The 16,238-nt window shown below is 46.0% G+C and overlaps 2 protein-coding genes across 2 annotated transcripts in view; one reads left to right on the top strand and one right to left on the bottom strand.

Annotated features, from left to right (window-relative positions):
* Positions 1 to 16,238, bottom strand: part of LOC142311975 (uncharacterized) — a 452,821-nt gene that overhangs the window by 81,529 nt on the left and 355,054 nt on the right. The window lies entirely within an intron of this gene.
* LOC142311970 (uncharacterized) overlaps positions 1 to 16,238 on the top strand; it is a 423,868-nt gene that overhangs the window by 288,607 nt on the left and 119,023 nt on the right.

Here is a 16,238-nt window from a genome sequence, read left to right as displayed (position 1 = left end):
TATTATTTTTTAAAACAAACATCTTTTTTATTCAAATTTTTAAACATAAAAAAATTAAACAGTTAATTCCATGGTCAAATAGTAAACATCAGCATACAAGAGATTGATTTGTTCATCACTGCAACTGTAAACCTTGCAAAGGAAGAAAAAATAAAAAGGTAGTATCACAAACAAAGAATAAGAATGTGAGTGTGAACCCTTCCACAATTATGTTCTTGCTATGGTATCGACTACCATCTCCATATGGTACATGCTAAGTGTCTAATGATGGTCCCAAAACCCCCAACGTCCCTCCCAGGTCTTCCAGACAATACCATTCTGTATGGCGGAAAGGGCTAATTATTTTCAGGATTTCCCGAGGACTATAATGAAAACCAATGAATTTTTTCCACAGCGGAAAAACTATCTGCTGACTTTTCTTTAGGGGTACTTCACACACAGCGAGATCGCTACTGAGATCACTGCTGAGTCACGTTTTTTGTGACGCAGCAGTGACCTCATTAGCGATCTCGCTGTGTGTGACACTGAGCAGCGATCTGGCCCCTGCTGTGAGATAGCTGCTCGTTACACACAGCCCTGGTTCGTTTTTTTATTGTTGCTCTCCCGCTGATAAGCACACATCGCTGTGTGTGACAGCGAGAGAGCAACAATCCTGAATGTGCAGGGAGCCGGCGTCTGACAGCCTGCGGTAAACTGTAACCAAGGTAAACATCGGGTAACCAAGGTGGTTACCCGATATTTACCTTCGTTACAAGCCTCCGCAGCTCTCACGCTGCCAGTGCCGGCTCCTGCTCCCTGCACACGCTAAGCTAAGCGGTGTGCGCTGGTAACTAAGGTAAACATCGGGTAACCATACCCGATGTTTACCTTAGTTACCAGTGTCCGCAGCTTCCAGACGCCGGCTCCGTGCAAGCGCAGCGTCGCTTGCCCGTCGCTGCCGGCTGGGGGCTGGTCACTGGTCGCTGGTGAGATCTGCCTGTTTGACAGCTCACCAGTGACCATGTAGCGACACAGCAGCGATCCTGACCAGGTCAGATCGCTGGTGGGATCGCTGCTGCGTCGCTAAAGTGTGACGGTACCCTTACTCCTTTCTGCTTCTATCAGTTCCAGTCCCAATAGATGTTCCATTTGAGATATTATTGCTCCCATTGATGGAGTGTTTGGTTTAAGCCACTCACTAAACAAAGCCCGAAGAGCCACCACTAAAATTGTGTGGATGTTTCTAGGAATCTTTACTTTGTCTACCATACTCAGAGATTCAGATTTGGGGGGGCGTAATTAATGGAAGAGCAGAGCCTGTGGTGTTTGTGGAAGTTTCGTTCCCCAACATGCTTGAATCTGGTCCCTTACTTGCTTCCAATATGTTGTTACTTCTGTGCACTCCCACACCCCATGCCACAGATTCGTAAAGGGCACCCCACACTTAGGACACGCTGTAATCTGGCCAGGGCAACTATGGGAAGGCGGGATGTTAAAGCCATACAGCGCTGTGTGCATGAGCTTGAAATAAGTCTCCCTCCATCTCTCACACAAGATGGATTTTCTCACCATTCCCACCCTTGTAATATCATCTCCGCTATCTCCTCATCTCCTGTCCACCTCTCCCATGTTCTGAACATTTTGCTCTGTTTTAATTTAACAAATTTGTGCCCCATGGTGCTGTACAATGAGGTGATACTCGCCATTTGGGTGTGCGGGCCTACACTGTCATCTAAGGCATGAGAGACAGATTCCCTCTCCAACTTTCTGAGTCTGGACTGACAAAAAGAATGAAGCTGCAGGACCTGCATAAAATGTTTCCTGTGTATCTTGAATTTGTCCATAATTTCTTGTGGACACATCCACCGTTTTTCCTCCCGGCACATAATGGACCCCGCTGTCTGCAACTGATCACAGCTCTGATCAGCGACCCTCTTAATTTCAGCTCCTTGGGGAAACTCGGGGTGACCAAATATTGGCATATGTTTGGAAACCAGAAAGGGAAGCTGAAAGGCCTTCCTCACTACCTTCCAACATATTATGGTGTCCCTTAGTAAAAAGGAGGATCTCACTATCTGTGGCAGTTTGGATTGTCTAGTGTGGATAAGAGCAGTCAGATCCCAAGGGGCGGCTAACTGTCGTTCTAGATGGGTGTTTGAGTGAGACAGACAGAAGAAAGACAGAATTTTGAGTTATATATAAAATAAAAATGTACCTTGTGAGCGACCAAAATGGCGATGTTGTGGTATGGGCCTGTTCCAGCTGTGACCGGAAAAATCCGGATGAGAGTGAACTTTGTTGTGGATTTGGGGACTCTAGGCCGCAATACTGTGATAAACCATGTGCTATTCTTGGTGGCAGACATTTCAGGTCAGATCTTAAAATGGTGGATGAAGCACATGGTGGTTGAGGCATGGTTATTACAAAAGAAGTGAGAGGGAGATGTGTGAAGAAAACCATGTGCTGTGTAAATGTTTAAACAGACTGGGTGGACTACTATATACTCAGACAGAAAAAAGGTGTTTTTATCTATAATTAGACTAAGATCATGGACAAATATATATAAAGTAATATTTGGGAGTTGGGACTGTCATAAAGAGTGTCAGGTTAGTAGGAAATTGGATTTAGGCCCTATGCGCACTGGAAAACGGAATTTTCTTAAGAAAATTCCTCAGGGTCTGAAAGATTACCGCACCTGTGGTAAACAAATGCGGCAAACCGCACCCGAAAACCGCATGCGGTTTGCCGCGGTTTTACCGCGGTATTGCCGCATGCGGGTTGGTACATGTGCTTTAATGCATTAAATGCAATAAAGCACATTGGGAAAAAAAAACAAAAGTAATTTCCTTCTGAGATAGATAGCAGACAGATAAATAGATAAATAGACAGATAGAAGAATAGATAGAAGGATAGATAGATAGAGTCCCTGTGAGCACACGCTGCATTTCTCCTGAGCGGTAATGTGTGTTCACATTACCGGCCATGGGAAATGCCCTGTGGTTACTTCTACTGTCTCGTTGCGAGGCTGCATTCATTCAGCGCTGTGTGTCAGTCGCGGCTGGATGCAAGCATCGCAGGACGTGGATTACGCCGGAGCTGTGTGTTTCTGGAGGGGTTAATAAAGGGGTGAACCAGGGGCTTTTTTGTGTTTTATTTAAAATAAAGGATTTTTTGGTGTGTGTGTTTTTTCACTTTACTTACGGGTTGATCATGTCAGCTGTCATATAGACGCTGCCATGATCAAGCCTGGACTTAGTGGCGGCGATCTGCCGCCATTAACTCCTTATATTACCCTGATTGCCACCGCATCACAGTAACAGGAAGAGCCGGGACACTCCGGTACTGCCGCATAATGGATGCGACAGTCCCGAGGCAGCAGCGGGCTGATATTCTCAGCTGCGGGAAGGGGGGGGCTTTAACCCAGCCCCCCGATCTCCCCAGCCTGAGAATACCGGGCCACCGCTGTGTGTTTACCTCGGCTGGACGGTAAAAATACGGCGGAGCCCACGTGTTTTTTTTTCTATACGTCCGTTTGCTTTCTATGTGTATTCTATATGTCGGTGTCTGTGTGTGAGTGTGATGTGTGTGTGTTCGGTGTCTGTGATGTGTGTGTTTACTCTCTGCTCAGCTTCCTCTTCCTATCATAATGACATCACTTCCCTGCAAACCGCAGGCAGTGATGAACATTATGTCCCGAAACTGCAAAATACCGGAGGGAATAATGCAGGAAAACGCAATGAACTGCACAGAATTTGCTGCCTGCGTTATTCCCTGCGGGATTTCACGATTACATGGCAGTCAATGGAGTGAAATCCCGCAGCGACGTGCAGAAAAGAAGTGACATGCAATTGTTTTGGCTGCGGGAATCCCGCAGCAAAACATGCAGCTGTCAAAATCCGAATAGTGCGCACAGCATTTTTTTTCCCCATAAGGTGAATCACTGCAGAGATGTTATGAACGAAACATGCAGCAAAACCGCAGGAAATCTGTGGCAAAAAACGGCAAGTGCGCACAAATGAGTATTTGCAATGCGAGTCTCAGGGATCAAAATGTTAAAGTCCATTGCTATATTGAAAATAATAAATTAAAGCTGTTAGTGAAAGTTAATAGTACTAAAAGATTGAATGAATGAATGAATGAATGAATGAATGAATGAATGAATGAATGAGTGGTTGTGCTGGAGATGGCAGTGGAAGACATTTAAGATATATATAGTGTGCAGGTTGGATTGAGTCAGCACTGTCATAGGGGAATGTCTTATTAATTAGTAAGCAATAAACTAAGAGGAAATAAACCCTTAAATAAACGTACCTTAGAAGCAGGACTGATGGTAGATAAGAAGGAAAAATGAAAAAGGATGTATTCCAGTTGTGGATGGGTGAATTTTGAGAGTTGCATGTTTTTTTAAAAAATATATAAAAGGAGGAGAGAGATTTTTAACCCAACAAGGAGAAGACAAGCCCTGTTTGCTTTTGGCTTCAGGGTGTGGACCCAAAATACAGGTTTTCCCAGTTTGTAGGTCAAACAACTAAAGTTTCAACTTACAGGGGGGGTAGTCCTATTGTTTGCTATAAAAAAAAAGGAGACTTTTCCCCACTTTTAGCAATTCATTGTAAATTATATTGGAAAAAGTAATTGACAATAGTGTTTTATTTTACTGATTCTATCTAAAAATTGTGAACATGTTTAGATTTATTGGTAGATATTGGAGCATAGAGGTCAGGCTGTGTACAATTAGTTAATTATTATAATCTTTATTAATAATCTAATTTATTTATAATTACAATAATTGGGTTTAAGGTATGTGGATGATTTATGGCATTGTGTTTATGATATTTAATCTCTTGAATCATCTATTTTCTTTTTATAGAAAGAAAGATTGTAATGCAGATTGCTGTGGTCCAAGCGAAGGTTAAAAAGTCATAGAAATGGTTTTCCATTATAAAGTTACACATAACTCGATATTTATGGTATTCCCGGTTATGTACAATCTACACAATGTGACTTTTATGCCTAAATGTAGAACTCTGGTGCCACACACCTTTTTTTGAGTCTAATTATGCTTTGGATAATAGATTAAAAAAAAGGGGGGGGTAGTAGTGAGGAAAATGAAGCTTAACATCATGATTGCTTCCAGGAGATAGGGTACCTTCATACTTTAGCGATGCAGCAGCGATCCGACCAGCGATCTGACCTGGTCAGGATCGCTGCTGCATCGCTACATGGTCGCTGGTGAGCTGTCAAACAGGCAGATCTCACCAGCGACCAGTGACCAGCCCCCAGCCAGCAGCGACGTGCAAGCGACGCTGCGCTTGCACGGAGCCGGCGTCTGGAAGCTGCGGACACTGGTAACTAAGGTAAACATCGGGTATGGTTACCCGATGTTTACATTAGTTACCAGCGCACACCGCTTAGCTGTGTGTGCAGGGAGCAGGGAGCCGCGCACACTGAGCGCTGGCTCCTTGCTCTCCTAGCTACAGTACACATCGGGTTAATTAACCCGATGTGTAATGCAGCTACATGTGCAGAGAGCAGGGAGCCGCGCACACTGCTTAGCGCTGGCTCCTTGCTCTCCTAGCTACAGTACACATCGGGTTAATTAACCCAATGTATACAGCAGCTACATGTTTAGAGAGCCGGAGCCGGCAGCACAGGCAGCGTGAGAGCTGCGGAGGCTTGTAACTAAGGTAAATATCGGGTAACCACCTTGGTTACCCGATGTTTATCTTCGTTACCAGCCTCCGCAGCTGCCAGACGCCGGCTCCTGCTCTCTGCTCGCTTCATTTGTCGCTCTCTCGCTGTCACACACAGAGATCTGTATGTCACAGCGTGAGAGCGCCTTTGAAGAAAACGAACCAGGGCTGTGTGTAACGAGCAGCGATCTCGCAGCAGGGGCCAGATCGCTGCTCAGTGTCACACACAGCGAGATCGCTAATGAGGTCACTGCTGCGTCACAAAAAGCGTGACTCAGCAGCGATCTCGGCAGCGAGCTCGCTGTGTGTGAAGCACCCCATAGAGAAAGAAACTGTAACGCCCGACAACGTCTCTAAACACCCACTTGAAAATTCAGATTACACCCTGTTTACAGACGGCTCAAGATTTGCTGATGGAAAGGGCACCTTTCATACAGGTTATGCTGTAACCACCTCAGTGTCAGTGATCAAAGCTACAGCACTCCCAGCCCGAATGTCCGCCCAAGAAGCAAAACTTGTGGCCCTGGCTGAAGCCTGTACCTATGCTGAAGATGCTATTGCCAATATTTATACAGACTCGATATGCTTTCGGCATAGCGCATGATTTTGGTGTCATATGGGCAAATAGAGGGTTCATCACCACAGCAAGAACTCCAGTCAAAAATGCAGAATGTGTCCGCAGACTGATGTTTGCTCTGTCCAGGCCAAGACAAGTTGCCATCTTGAAGGTCCAAGCCATGGTTACGACCGGCGCACAGAAGAAGAGGATTCTACAAGACCTATCTTTAGCTGAACCAAAAGATCCTAGAACTCACCTACAAGATGAATGAGGTGCTGACTGGCGAAGTTCCTATAAGGTGTCAGTATGTCACCATCTATTTCTCCATGGAGGAGTGGGAGTATTTAGAAGGGCACAAAGATCTGTACAAGGACATCATGATGGAGGTTCCCCAGTCCCTCAGATCACCAGTTCTATCCAGTAAGAGGACAACACCAGAGAGATGCCCCCGTCCTCGTCTTCCACAGCACTGTAAACAAGAAAATCCCAATGTTCCTCAGGATTACACAGTAGTGAAGAAGGCTTCTAGTGAGCGCTGTCAGGCCCCTGTGTTTAAGGGATTGGAAAGACCCTTAAGCCCAATCATGGTGCCTCCACCTCACCCCCTGATACATGAGGACATCAATGACCAGAAGATCCCAGAGACGGCATAAATGTTGGTGGAACACCAATGGATCGGCTCAAGGCAGAACAAAGACTAGTCACAAAGAGAAGAACTGCAGACATGGAAGAAAGATGAAGCCAAGCTAGAAGGTGACATCTGGAAGGTCATTAGTCTACCCTGCCTTCCTAGAGGAATGTATGCCGCCATAGCTGCCTTGAGACATGGCCCCACCCACAGAGGAAAAAAAAAACAAAAAAACAGAGCCTAGAAGTGATACGCAAGTTCTTCTATGCCCCTGGGATATCTACCATGCTTGCTGCCCATAATAAGAGCTTCCATGTTTGTCAAACTTGTAACACTGGAAGGATAGAAGAAGTCCCACCCAAACACCTAGCAAAGCCCCTGTACCCGTTCCAGATGATCCAAGTCGACAACATCCAGTTGCCCAAGTGTGGCAGATACGAATACTTCTTAGTAGTAGTGGATGTTTTCTCCAGTTGGCCTGAAGCCTTCCCAGTAACCAATATGACGGCCAGAACAACAGTAAAGAAATTAATCAGTGAAATTGTATGCAGATCTGGAGTACCTGAATTGAAAGTGACCAAGGACCTGCCTTTGTAGCAACCATCTATCAAGAACTATTTACCATGGTTGGATCACAAGTTGCCCTGCATACCCCGTATCATCCTCAATCCAATGTGAAGGTGGAAAGAATGAATGGCACCCTGAAGAGGAAACTGACTAAAATGATGCAGGAGTCGGCCCGAGGGAAGGCCGGATCTAGTCCCGGTTGCTCTGCATCATGTGAGAACGACCCCATTGGCTAGACATAGGTTGTCCCCTTATGAGATTTTGTTTGGGTCAATTCCCTCGATTGCAGGGTTCAGCCCCCAGGAATTGTCAGAATCAAATGATAAGATTGTGGAGTTTGTGTTTAATCTTGCTAAACAACCATTTTTCGCTTTATAAGACGCACCCCCAAATTTGGTGAAGGAAAAGAGATTTTTTTTTTTTTTAATGTTAAATGGGGTCCATCTTATAATGCCAGTGTCTGTCTAACAAATCATATAGGGTATATGTCCCTCATAGCCCCCCATCCTAAAATTAGCCCCCCTTAATCAATCTGGATATGGCCCCCTTATATTGAATATAGCCCCCTTGTGCTGGGACACGTCCCCCTGTGCTGCCCATGGCCCCTATAGATGGCACAACTCCCCTGTGTTAGATATGGCCCCCATGTGTGCTGCCCATGGCCACTATAGATGGCACATCTCCCCTGTGTTTGATATGGCCCCCATGTGTGCTGCCCATGGCCCCTATGGATGGCACACCTCCCCTGTGTTTGATATGGCCCCCATGTGTGCTGCCCATGGCCACTATAGATGGCACATCTCCCCTGTGTTAGATATGCCCCCCATGCTGCTGCCCATAATAAAATAAAACACTTTCCTTACCTTCTCAGCGCTGTAATCCCTGTGTCTCCCTCCTTGCAGTTGAGCACCGAGTCCTCCCTCCTCTGTTGGGGGAGACCTCCGGGTCTCTCTCAGGGTCACGGATTTGGATTTCAAATCAGAACTGCGCAGATGTATATGAATCAGGAAAATGACCACACAGAGAAACGTGTCTCTATTTGGGAGAAGTGAGGGTCTTCTGCCAGTGTATTCAAAAGCATAACATTTTATACAGCTTTTTGGACAGGACAGGACTGTCCAAAAGTGTCCCAGACACACCTGAATGCCTTAAAGGAATGTTGTTTTACAGGACTGTAAAACAACATTCCTTTAAGGCATTCAGGTGTGTCTGGGAAGAGAGGAAAGTCTATTCAAGAATATTGCTTAATCATGAGTCTAACCGGTTTTCCAAGACTGGAAGAAGACATTGAAGAATGTCACTTTACTTATTTATGAGACTGCAAACTCATTACTTAGCCCTAAGCATAGTTGGTTTACGTTTACAATCCTTGCAACATTTCATTCACGTATATGTAAAAAGCAATACATAAAATATAGAAAATACAGATTAATCTTATTATAATATAATATCATACTGGACAAACGATTCATAGCCTAGGCCTTCACACCTCCACTTCCTGATTCTTGCTGCCGGTCATGTGATCGTTACGGCAGAGTTATATCGTCTCTGCGTGCCTTATCACAGACAGCAGGAGACGGGAGATCAGCGCTGGAGGTAAGTAAAGCTTTTCTATTTTACTATGGGCAGCAGCATGGGGGCCATATCTAACACAGGGGGGATCATGTGCGATCAAAGGGAGCACAGGCAGATATAATATGCCCCGCTGCCCCAGCCCCTCAGCGCGATGCAGTTTCAGCACCACGCTGATGTGGACAGCGGCTGTGCATATTATATGAGCGGGAGCAGGAGATCTAACGCTGCCGCCCGCAGCTGTCAACTGCCCCCCAGCACCGCTCCAGAGCGGACCCTGCAGTATATATATATATATATATATATATATATATATATACACCCCCCCATATATTTGGTTTATAAGACACACCCCCTACTTCCCCCCAAAATTTGGGGGAATAAAAGTGTGTCTTATAAAGCGAAAAATACGGTAACTAACACACATGCTATAGTTTCTTCCTCTCTCCCAGACTCTACAGGAGATGACACTTGCCACTGTTTGAAGCCAGGAGACTCGGTGTTGGTCAAGCGAGATGTCAAGAGACATTGTCTAGAGCCACTGTATGATGATCCCTACCAAGTATTGCTGGTGACTCCCACATCTGCCAAATTGGAAGGAAGAAATACCTGGGTCCACACCACCCATTGCAAGCTTGTTCCAGCTAAAGAATGAAGATCCTTCTTTTCATCATGAGTTGTGTCTTGCTAACCGAAGGAATGGAGATAAAAAACCCTAGTGGTAAACCCTATGAACTATGGGTCAATATGACATCACCTGTGAACACTTTATTTTTGACTACTGCTCAGTGGTGGACGGTTCGGGGACTGCTTGGGCAATTTATTTTTATCTGTGCATAACGCGTACAGGGAAAGTGAATTGCAGATCATGGAATGATGTGGGATGGAACACTGGGGAAGATTGGGGATATAGACCTAATTGGAGTCCCAAGGGGGGTCCCGAATGAGTATGAAGGAAGAGATGAAGTAGCAGCGGGGGTTTGAGTCTCTTATTCCAATCACCGCAGTTAACAAAAATGTTGCATGGATATAATTACTGTTTACTGGATTTTGCCTTGCTGTAAGATTTGTAATAAGTGGACAAACGAGGCTATAGCCATGGTAACCTTCCCTTCAGTATTATATACACCAGTAGCACCCTCCAAATCTGACACAATGGTTACCATTAAAGCTCAACAACCCAAAGTCAAGCTTTCAAAGTTTGGTGAACAAACCCTAAGTTTATCGAAACTTTTTGAACCACATTGGATTCAATGGGAGGCCAAACTTAAGGCAGAGAATACACCTTCAGGAAGGTCAAAAAGCTTTCAAAACAGCAAAAATATGTTGTACAGTGGCTTCTCACTGTTTTGGCATAGCCATTAGCTCCCTAGACTATTAACATAAGAAATATTGAGGTGGATGAGAGACAGGTGAAGGGCTGGTGCTCCCACACCCCTGCCAGTACAGACAAGATAAAACTTGTAGACCTATCTTGGAGTCTTGATATTTAAAAACATTTCAGGCCGTAGTAGGACCATGGAATCAATCCCCCCCATAGTGTCTTTGCACAGCAGTGAGGTATGATCCCTGCAACACTCCGAATGTGGCCTGGCATTTCCATTTTAAAAATCAAAAGGTGGATGGATGAGTGACAGGATTAGGCCGCTTATTCCCACACCTGTGCCTGTACAGAGAAGACACAATTTTGAGTCTCCACATTTCCAAAAATTAAGTCCTTAACCAACATTTCTATCTTCACCAGAGACAGCAAGACGACAGACAGGCTTAGGTCTGGTGCTCCCAGACCTCTGGTACTACACCATCGTTTAGTGTGCACAGTCTGGGGCTGGGGTGGCAAAGTCATTGCACTTCCATGACTTGTTCAACTTTATGAAAGTTAAGCATTTTACACTTTCAGGGGACATTCAGATGCGCTTATCCCTCAATACACCACCAGGAGCGCTGAAGACACATTCTGAGAAAACACTGGCTTCCGGGCAGGCCAAAACTACCAAAAAGGGACTGCAACAAGTAGGCACTCATGTGTCATACGCTTATATGAGGTCCAAGACCATGTTGTGTTGGTGGAGGGGTGACGCTCAACCTTGCCTCCTTCATTCCCTCCCACCAACCACAGGCAACAGAGGTGGGATCAATATATTCATCTCCTGAATCCATCACCTCTTCTTCCTCAGCTCCTGCACATTCACTATCAGTTTATCTGATACCATGAGCCCACCTCGATCGATGTACTCCACCCTTCCGTGACACCCACCAGTGCGACGACTGTCCAGACCTTACAGAAAATAGTATCCCTTCCCCATCCTCCTCTGCTTCCTCCTCTTCATCTGGGACCACTACCTCCTCCCGCAGACTATTCAAAGTGTGCTCCAACATGGACAGTGGGGAAAATAAGTATTAAAATAAGTATTTGATCCCTTGCTGATTTTGTAAGTTTGCCTACTGACAAAGACATGAATAGTCTATAAGAGTAGATTAAGTTTAAAAGTGAGATATGGAATCACATTGTATAAATTATACAAATTTGCATTTTGCAGAGAGAAATAAGTATTTGATACCTCTGGCACTACACTACTTTCATCTGCCCTGCTCCGGACCTCAATGCCGGCTATTGTGCATGACGTAGGACGCGTGATGCACCCATGCTTCAGAAGAAGGAGGACAAAGATGGCCGAAAGAGGTGCCGCACCCGGAGAACGGAGACACCCATCCGACCGGTCTACACCACACTGGCCGTTAGGTGAGTATTAAAGTGATGTTTACGTTCTACACAGCGGCCTGGGCTCTTATATACAGCATGTTAGAATGCTGTATATAAGAGCCCACTGGTGGTGGCCGCAGTTTAGTCGCCAAATCTGGTGACAGGTTCCCTTTAATACTTAGTGGAAAAACCCTTGTTTGCAAGCACAGCAGTCAGACGTTTAATGTAGTTAATGATGAACTTTGCGCGCATGTCAGGAGGAATTTTGGTCCACTCCTCTATGCAGATCATTTTTAAAACATTAAGATTTTGAGCCTGTTGCTTGACAACTCGGAGCTTCAGCTCTCTCTATAAGTCTTCTATTGTATTAAGGTCTGGACATTGGGTAGGCCACTCCAAGACCTTAATATGCTTCTTTCTGAGCCACTGCTTTGTTGCCTTGGCTGTATGTTTTGGTCCATTGGCGTGCTGGAAGACAAAGCTACGACCCATTTTCAATGTCCTGGGGAGGTTGTCACTCAGAATTTTACGGGACATGGCTAAAACCATTGTCCCATTGATGCGGTGAAGTAGTTCTGTGCCATTAGCAGAGAAGCTCCCCAAAACATAATGCTTCAACCTCCATGCCTTACAGTGGGGATGGTGTTCTTTGGGTCACAAGTAGCATTTCTCTTCCTCCAAACACGGCGAGTTGAGTTAATGCCAAAGAGCTCAATTTGGTGGTCTCATCTGACCACAGCACCTTCTCCCAATCACCCTCAGAATCATCCAGGTGTTCATTGGCAAACTTCAGATGGGCTTGCACAGGTGCCTTCATGAGCAGTGGGACTTTGCAGGCACTGCAGGATTTTAATCCATTATGGCGTAATGTGTTCACAATGGCTTTCTTGGGGACAGTGGTCCCAACTGCCTTGAGATCATTAACAAGTTCCCCCCGTGTAGTTTTAAGCTGATCCCTCACCTTCCTCATGATCCTGGATACCCCACCAGGTGAGATTTTGCATGGAGCCCCAGATCGATGTCGATTGCCAGTCATTTTGTATTTCTTCCATTTTCTTACTATTGCACCAACAGTTGTCTCCTTCTCCCCCAGCGTCTTACTTATGGTTTTTATAGCCCATTCTAGCCTTGTGCAGGTCTATGATCTTGTCCCTGACATCCTTAGAAAGCTCTAAAGCTCCAAATCTGGGGCAGCTGACGCTTGCTATTCTTACTCTGGGGGGGCAATAACCATGTGCCCCCCCAGGGGGAGAATACCAACCCCCAGTTGTCTGTTGTATCTTGGCTGACTTATCAAAATTGGGGGGGACCCTACATCGTTTTTTTAATTTATTTATTTACACACTCGGCTGTCACATGGAGTGAGCTGGGCGATGCAGTGCATATTACATTAGGTGTAATGAGCGGCTCCGGAAGTAGAGGAACAGCACCGCGGACAGCAGCGAGGAGCCAGGTAAGACTTCACCGACTGCTTTCCCGTCCAATGCTTCCCTCCCCGCTGCCTTGCTCTCCCGCCTGGTGCTTCCCTCCCCGCTGCTTCACTGCCCCGCCACCTCCCCACCTGATCCTAAGTTAGGACCGGGCAGGGACCGCAGCACCAGGGAGCGAAGCACAGGGCAGCGGGGAACGAAGCACCAGGGCAGAGGGGAGCGAAGCACCAGGGCAGCGGGAAACGTTCATTATCTGATTGTTTAAAAGATGGGCAGTAAAAAGCCGCTGGCTTTTTTAAACAATCAAGCATCCATTTCAGCCTTTTAGTCAGCCCTCAGACCGCTTTGTAGGGTCCAGCAGACAATTACTCGCATTTCCCATTGACTTGCATTGGATTTGCTACTCGTTATGAGTAGAGATGAGCGATATTCGAGTCGAACGGTTCGCCAATTTAATGTTCGAGTGATTTTGGGGGGTGTTTGAGTCGTTCGACGAACTCGAACGATTTGCTAAAAGTTTAGTAGTTTGAGTTACGTTTGAGAACGGTTCGATCACCAAAAAGCGTAGCTAGTTACTAGCTGGCTTTTCCCTGTAATAGTGTGAGTCACTGTGAATCATGATATTATCAAAATTCAGCGTATAATGTGTGGAGGGGGACGGGGTTTAGATCAGTGCTGCTGCTGAGTGCTGAAAGAATGGCCATTGCCATTTTTTTTTCTTTCCCTAACCGCGCGTACAGTGGGGCGGGCCAGGCTGTCTGCACATCACAGACGCACACACAGCAAAGTGGATTTTTGCCAGATAAGCAAGGGCATGTGTCATCGGCTGTGCATGTCACATGTACTTGCCTTATAAGACACGGCCATTTTCCCCATCGCCGCCATTATCTCTCTGTTGAGGGTGGGTGACAGTCACCGCTCCCGCTGCTGCTGCTGTGTGCGCTATAGACATACAGTGCAATCTACACAGCGCTTTAGGGATTAGGGACTACTTGTAATTTCAGCCCTTCATAGCCATTGTTGCTAGGCAGGTCCATGCCAACGCTGTGCAGGGGTTTATATAAAACAGCGTCTGACTACATCAGCTCAGGCAATTCCTTGGTGCATTTTTTCATTGGCAGGGATAGAAAGTGAGGTTTTCTTTGCTGTCCAGCTACCTACAGCACCTGTGCATTCTACACACCTGCCCATTTTTGCTAAGCAATTTTAATTGCAAACAGTGCTGACACTTTTAGTGGCATACTAAAATTGTATGGGATACTACATTAGGGTTCCTCAGCTGACAATTTAGCTATACAACCTCTGCACCTGTCCATTTGTGGTACGCAATTTTAATTGCCAAAAGTGCTGCAATTCTTAGGGCCATAGTTTCATTGTCAGGGATAGTCAGTGTTGGTTCTTCAGCTGTGAATAAAGCTAAACCACCTCTGCATTGTACACCACCTCTCCATTTTTGCTACGACATTTTAAAGTGTCCAATCTAGTCACAAACAAAATGAGTGGCAAAAGAACAGATGCTAGTGGAAAGGGGAACAAGCGTGTTGGAAAGGGAAAAAAAGTTTGTGTCCGTGGGGGAGGTGGTAAAGCTACAGTAACATCTGCTGAAGAAAGGCCATCTTCCAGCAAAAGTAAGAGGTCTACTACTTTCCGTGGACAATCTGATGTGCTCCCTTTTTTACGGAGCTGAACAACTCTACCAAAGGTAGATGATGCACAAAAAAAGAACATGCTTGAATGGATCTCAAGTGCTCCAACAAGTGGCCTCTCCTCCACCTCAACTTCAACATCCAAAAAACAACAGTCCTCTGAGTTGTCACCCCAATCGCACTAGCTTTCTACCAGCTCTCAAGTCTCCACCCGCCATGCAGAGTATGTTGTAACAGAGATGGGTGAGTCTGCAGAGCTGTTCAGTCACACTATAGCCTGAGAATCAGAGGTCTGCTCCCAAGCTACAGTGAGTACAGACCAGGAAATGATCTGCAGTGATGCCCAGAAGCTTTGTGAGTCAGATTCAGGCCCTGATGACGTTTCTTAGCATAATGTAGACCCTCATTCCCAAACTGTAACACCTGTTGGTGGAGACAATGAGGAACATACTGATGACGATGAGACTCAGATACCTGATTGGAATGTCAACTTAACTATTCAGTCAGGGTAGGAAAAGGTTAGGTCTGAGGTCGAGGGGAGTGCAAACACATAGGTTGATGATGAGGTTGTAGATCCCACTTACGGTCATCCCACAGTCAGGCACTCGAGGAGGTCAGCAGAGGCGGTGGAGGAGGATGCGACTGACGACGAGGTTAGCTTGCGCCTTCCTGGACAAAGACGGAGTACTGGAAGCACGTCAACAACAGCATCCTCAGCCACAACTATGCCTCTGAGCACAAGTCGGGGTGGCTCTGCAGGTCGCATGGGCTCTAATAGTTGCCTAGCCTGGTCCTTTTTTGACATCGCAAAGGATCACCCAACTCATGTGCTCTGTAAGATTTGTCGCCAATCTGTAAGTAGAGGCCAAAAACTCACTAGTTTGACTACTTCGTCCATGAACCGTCACATGAATAACAAACATAAGTTCAAGTGGGAAGCTCACTGTGCTACAATGCGGCCTAACGGAGCGGGCCAATCACCGTCTGCCCCTTCAAGTGCATCCGCACGCTCTTCATCCTTTATGACTGTGGGGACAGCTGTCACACATGTTTTTCGACGCAGACCTTCCACCTCTTTAACCGCAACAGGCAGTTTGATTGCCAGGTCGTCAGTTGTTTTGGAAGGGGAAACAGGTGCTGGTGTAGAGCTCTCTCAGACATCGAGAGCACCAACTTTGGATGAAGGCAACATCATGTCTCCGCCTGCACTTTCCTCACAGACCAGCAGTTTTCCAGGGACACCCTACTCAACGCCATCTCCGCACAGCAGCCAGATCTCAGACCCTCAGATGTGGACAATTAAAAGACCATTTCCTAGCCATAACAAAGCTAAGAGGTTGACTTTCACCCTCTGCAAGCTGTGGTCTATAGAAATGCTGCCTTTCTGCCTGGTGGACACAGATTTTTGAGACCTTATGTCCGTCGCTGTGCCTCAGTACCAGATGCCCAGTTGCCACTAC

This window comes from Anomaloglossus baeobatrachus, chromosome 5, assembly GCF_048569485.1.
Source record: "Anomaloglossus baeobatrachus isolate aAnoBae1 chromosome 5, aAnoBae1.hap1, whole genome shotgun sequence".
NCBI classification, from domain to species: domain Eukaryota; kingdom Metazoa; phylum Chordata; class Amphibia; order Anura; family Aromobatidae; genus Anomaloglossus; species Anomaloglossus baeobatrachus.
Note: the sequence above shows the minus strand (reverse complement) of the source record. Positions and strands in the feature narration are given on the sequence as shown.